Raw genomic sequence first — 6,191 nt, forward strand, 5'->3', positions numbered from 1 at the left:
TATTTCTTTAATTTTCAAATTAAAAAAAATCCAAACATAGATTTACACAAAATACATATCCAGCAACAATAGTTCTTGAAGCTTCAAGCAATCAAACAACCTCAGGCACTCATCAATTGAGAGGGAGAGTTTTCAGAGTGTATAGTGGTCCCCTCACTACAATTTTAGGAGAAAAACAAAGGATTCTAGGGTTATCCCTAGTTTTCTAAAATTCCAAAGGTCCTTCAAATGGAAGGGTTTAATCTTTATTTTTCATTGCGGCTCAACCCCCCTTCATACCGGTAAGTTATCTTCAATTTAGGACACCTCTTTTCAAGTTAGTTTTTTAGGACCAAAACCATATATATATCCATGAATTGAGCAGAAAATTCTTGGTTTCGGTTTTATGTTTTCAGTAATCTTCCCATAGAAAAACTTTTATTCGAATGTTATCTCAATTGATTGGTAGTTAGCTAAAATTCAAGTAGTGATGATGGTGAATGTTTCAAGCATAACACCCTTGACTAATCTACTATACCCTATTTTAGATTGGAGATAATAAGGGAATCATGTCATGCTGTGTTTTCTTCCCGTGAGCATGACTGTTTCACATGCTTATAAACAACCACTCAAACAATAAGTTGCTTGCTGACTACTTTTGCTTTAGAAATTAGTCTGATCTCAGTTAGAAATTTTTTATGGCATACCTTGGGTTTTGGCATGGTTTTGCATTTCGTAGACATTACAAGACACAAGACATTATCCAATATGATGAAATATTATTGAAGGGAAAAATTGAGAGAAAGAAGGCAATTATATAAAGAATTAGATATTTCAAAACAATTGAACCAATGTATATATATATGTTCTATACTTCTATAAAAAAAACTTATTAAATCTTTTGATAAATTACTTCTCCAATTACTTTTTGGTTCTGTTAGAAAAATCATCGCACTTTAATATTTTCTCAGGTGTGTTTGAACTTGAGGTGTTTGAGAACAGTATTATAGTGTCTTTACCTAAATTAAAATCATTATGATCATATGAGGTTAGCTTACATAATACCTCAGTTGACGCACTTACCCAATCTTGAGGCAGTTTGATTTTCTCTTTATATTTTTTCTTTTAAGATATTTCTTCTTAAATTTTTCTTTCATACAAACTACTATAGTACGGGTTAGACTAAGCTTTCTACGTAACAGATCGAGTAAGGGTAACATATCCCATAGACGATTCCTTTTCATAAAAGGTTGGGTTCAGTTCATGCACATACTACTTTTTATTGTGTATCTGATGAAATTTCAAGTAAAATAAAACTTTATTACTCTTTTCATTTGTATTCTCAAATAGAGAAGAAAGTTTTTCGACAACGTGTCCTCTCGCCCAAATTAGTAATCAAAGGCAGTGCAAACTCTTCTCTAATTTAAATTCCTCTTAAAGTTTTCTTCTTCATTAATCTTCTTAAAATGGTCTCCAATTCTAATGATTATAGTGGTTCTTATATCTTCAAGTAATTGAAAGAATTATAGTTTATTATGTTTGGAGACTATATAATAAATAGTCATGTTCTTAAGATTTTGCTCCATCTTTTATATTTCTATATACAACAACACATTCCATTTGCTAGCTAGCATGTCCATGAGAAGCTTTTTTTGTGTTTGGGCAAAACTACTTACAATTTTGTTGATGGTCGAATTATGGTTCCATCATTAGAACTATTATGCAAAGGATTGAAAGTTTCTAGCTTATGGGATGCAACACAGTAGTAGCATGTTCGTTGTTATTCCAATATTGTCACTACTTGGTACCATCATTCCATTTTGTTTGCTCTTCCTTTATTCACATTTTTTTTTCGTACTTCAGAAATTAGTCCTATTGAGTAGTTTATTATCATGTAGCTCAATGTATGTGTTGATACACCATATCAGTTTTGAGTATTCTTTGTTAGCATATATATTTTTTCCACTCACTCCTATTAATTTATGAAACCTTGATATGAGGCTATCTGGCTATGGGGTGAACACATGTAACATGTTAATAACAAATGCCCGCTATAGATAATATCCTAAAGGTGGTGTATGTATATTTTGTTAGAAGTAGATTTAAACTTTGAAGTGATAAGTGTTTCTGTTTGTATAACTGACCCGAGCAATTACTTAGGTGAACACCTACCTACTTTCTTTTTCTTTTAGATGCAGAACTTAGATGTGAACCATGTGAGTGAATTACTTTTAAGTTTTATTTATTTCATGGATAATTTAATATTATACACTCATGCACTTACATAAAAGAACTTAGACGTGGAGCATCGCTACTCAACACTTGAAGTCTTAAATTATTGTTATCTGGTAAGTTATATACTCTGTGTCATCAACATTTTTATTACTATATCCTCTTGAACTTATATGAGATCTTACTTTGTTTAAGATTGAGGATAATGTCCCCTGTTGTTGCTGTAGATTCAATCTACGTAAATTTTCATAGTATCTAATCTACGTCCCCCGTTGTTTAAGATTAGATCTAACTACTAAACTTTAATCCAAATTTAACTATTAGTTAAGCCTGGCATTGATTTTTTAATTGGTTGGTTTGGGACTTTAGGTGAAAAGGAAAGAAGGTCAACGTGTTATTGCTAAAGTTGTGTCTCTTCTAGATAAGCTTATTGGTGGAATCACTGTTTATAGATATATTTCATTCGCATGAATTTTTTGTTATCAGTTTTTTTTTATTGTGATTTGACCAATATGATTGTTTTTTTTTTTTATCAATATTTGACCAATATGATTAATGTGTTTGTTCTAAAATGTGTTATGTGCTATGGTATTGTTAGTTGTTAGTCTTTGTTCATTTGCATGATGTCTAGCTTCCAATATTTTTCTTTTTTGCAGTGATTTGACTCTTCTGCCGATTAAACTCTTACGAATAATAATAATCCATCATAATAGTACCGATAGTTCTTCACCATTTATATGTTTTGGTTATACTGTTTTGGCGTTGTTTTAGTTGATTGAAAAGTATTCTAAACTCTATATAGGTAGTTGTTTCAATCTAGAAGTATCCAGTGGTTTATTAAGTCGATCATATGGTGTTGTAATGTACGTATGCGTTATTTTGATAGGTTTGGCTTAAGCAGTTTCGAAAGGAAGCAAATATCATGTTTGATATAGGTCTATAACCTAGCATCTTGGGTTTGACATAAGACTATAACTTAGCATCTTGACTTCATTCTTCACCTCTCACATAATGCTTTTTTTGTTGTTGTTGCCATTCCCAAACCTGTTGCTCACCGAAAATGTTTTTTTCAATGAAAGTGTTGTTTTTCATCCCTTGTATGATGTTTTTTCCACACAAACATCCTAACTTTGTATATAAAATATTATATACAAATGACTACTTCATGTGGTTTCGTTGTAGGAAGCTCATGACATTGCAAACTGTCATTGATTGAATGATGGTAGAGTTTTCTTACCATGATATTTATTGCAGAGTATGATTATTATCTCCTAATCGACAAGGCATGAGACATGAATTTGCATTATCATTAACTGAGTACCAACCTAATGTATAATCTTATTTGAATTTATGCAGGTAGCTAGAAATATTCAACTACCCATGCTAGGGAGTGGGTTCTAGGTTAATAGAAGTAGAAAGAAGGGTTGACTTATGCCACTCGAATCAGTGGAATATGGCAAAAGAACCTTCTTACAAGCACTTGGCACTTAGTTCTTAGAAGCACTTTTTGTTCCCCCGCAAGGCAGGTAACAACTTATTGGAATTTCTTTGAAATTTTTCAAATTGGTTGTTAGCAGGTTATAGATGTTTAGTTCATGTAGTTTGCACATCTTTTTTTACATTAGTGTGAATCATTTATCTTTCTATGAATTGTCATATATGTCTAAAGATGAAACACGACTTCAAATTGTTGCATAAACCAAGTGGATTGGCTCTATAGCGGTCGGTGGCATGGATGCGTCAAAAGTTCCCTCAACAAGGTAATCAACAAGCTCTTACATGCAATGATTATGTTGTAATTATGCAAAGCTATTAAATTGAATAGCCCATCAATTAAAAGTTTGTACACATTGATTAGACATAATTATTTGCTCCGATAAAACTTTTGGGAACATATTGGCTTCAAAGAATTTTCTCAAAGTTACTAAATAGTTTGATTGTGTATTTGTCTACAAAGCATTCATAATCATCGTATATCTTTTGTTAAGATTTTACCATGTTATCAAACTTAAGCATTCATAACACACAGTTTAAGAAGTATGCAGAAAGTGAAAATATCAAATTAACTTCATATTATCACATACCCATTATACATGACCATAAGCATGTTTGTCTCTAAAATGCGTATTTTGCCTTCTTAATTAGCTCAATGGTAGAGCATGTGGCTTTATCCACGTGGTCATGGGTTTAATCTCACAGACGCACTACTTTCATGAGTTTATACATACAAAGAAAGATAATATAAAAAATTGCCTCTATATAATGCTTGACTACTTGAGTGTTTTCTAACCGTTCAGATGAAACATGTAATTACTTTTTTTTTTACCATTTGGGTTGCCTAGATGCTGACAAATCTTCCTTCTGTGACGGGATTCAGGCATTTATGCATCTTTTCCTTTTGTGGTCGCACCTAATTCATTTTATGCTCTATGCATCAACTATAAGCACTACTATATTGCTTCAATGCATTCTTTGATAAACTAACCTCAAAGAATAATTAACATGAAATCATAAACTTGAAGTAAATGCATGGAACTAATCACAAAAAATAATAAACAAGAAATCGGAAACTGGAAACATAATGCAAATACATTATTGAACTGATCTCAAAGAATAATTAACGGAAAATCAGAAACTTGATGCAACTGCATTGAACTGACCTCAAAGACTAATTAACTAGAAATAAAAAAAAAAAATAAAAAAAATAATAATAAAAATAAAAAACTGGATGTAAATTCATTGAACTTACCTCTAAGCAAAATAATCAACGGAAAATCGGAAACTGGATGCAAATACAATGAACTAATCTCAAAGAATAATTAATTGGAAATCAGAAACTGGATGCAAATCCAACTGCATTGAACTAACCTCAAAGAATGATTAATGGGTGTTAGAAACTATATGCAAATGTATCGAACTAACATCAAAAAATAATTGACGGGAAATCAGATACTAGATGCAAATGTATTAAACTAACCTCAAATAATAGTTAACGGGAAATCGGAAACTGGATACAACTGTATTTAACTAATTTCAAAGAATAGTTAACGGGAAATCGAAAACTTGATATAAATACATTGAATTAACCTCAAAGAATAATTAACGGAAATCGAAAACTCATTGCAAATGCATCGAACTAACATAAAAAAATAATTAACGGAAAATCAGATACTCAATGTAAATGCATTGAACTAACCTCAAAGACTAATTAATGAGAAATTTAAAATTGGATGAATTGTATTGAACTAATTTCAAAAAATAGTTATCGTACGGGAAATCCGAAATTTGGTACAAATGCATTGAACTAACCTAACCTCAAATAATAATTATCGAAAAATCGAAAACTGGATTCAAATGCATTGAACTAACTTCTAATAATAATTAATGGAAAATCGAGAACTGGATGTGAATGCATTGAACTAACCTCAAAGAATAATTAATGAGGGATTAGAAACTAGATACAACAATATTGAACAAACCTCAAAGAATAATTAATAGAAAATCAAAACTGGATGCAAATGCATAAATTGAACTACCCTAAAAGAATAATTAATGGAAAATCATAAACAAACAAACCTTAAAGAACAATTAATGGAAAATCAAAAATTTGATGCAAACAACTTGGATGAGTGATCAATATAATATTCATATCTAATATCTCTGCATAGTTTTTTATATTTTTTGTAATAATTTAATATAACGGCACCTATTCGTAGGACAGGTTCGAAAGCTAGTGTATATATATAAATATATTTTGTACTAGATTAGTTACAGAGAATGGGCTTGAAGCCCAATGTTCCAATTTAATTATGGAAAAAAGACACAGACTTTTCTAATTATGTCAAAAGCCCACCTGGTCCATTTGTCTATAATATTACAAATTTGTCTCTTAAACAGAAATCAAATTAGACAAATATATCAAAAAGAAATACGCCAATAACAATTAGATTGCAAACAAAAAACCCTAGTTCCCCCAAATT

The sequence above is a fragment of the Coptis chinensis genome, chromosome 9, assembly GCF_015680905.1.
Source record: "Coptis chinensis isolate HL-2020 chromosome 9, ASM1568090v1, whole genome shotgun sequence".
NCBI classification, from domain to species: Eukaryota; Viridiplantae; Streptophyta; class Magnoliopsida; order Ranunculales; family Ranunculaceae; genus Coptis; species Coptis chinensis.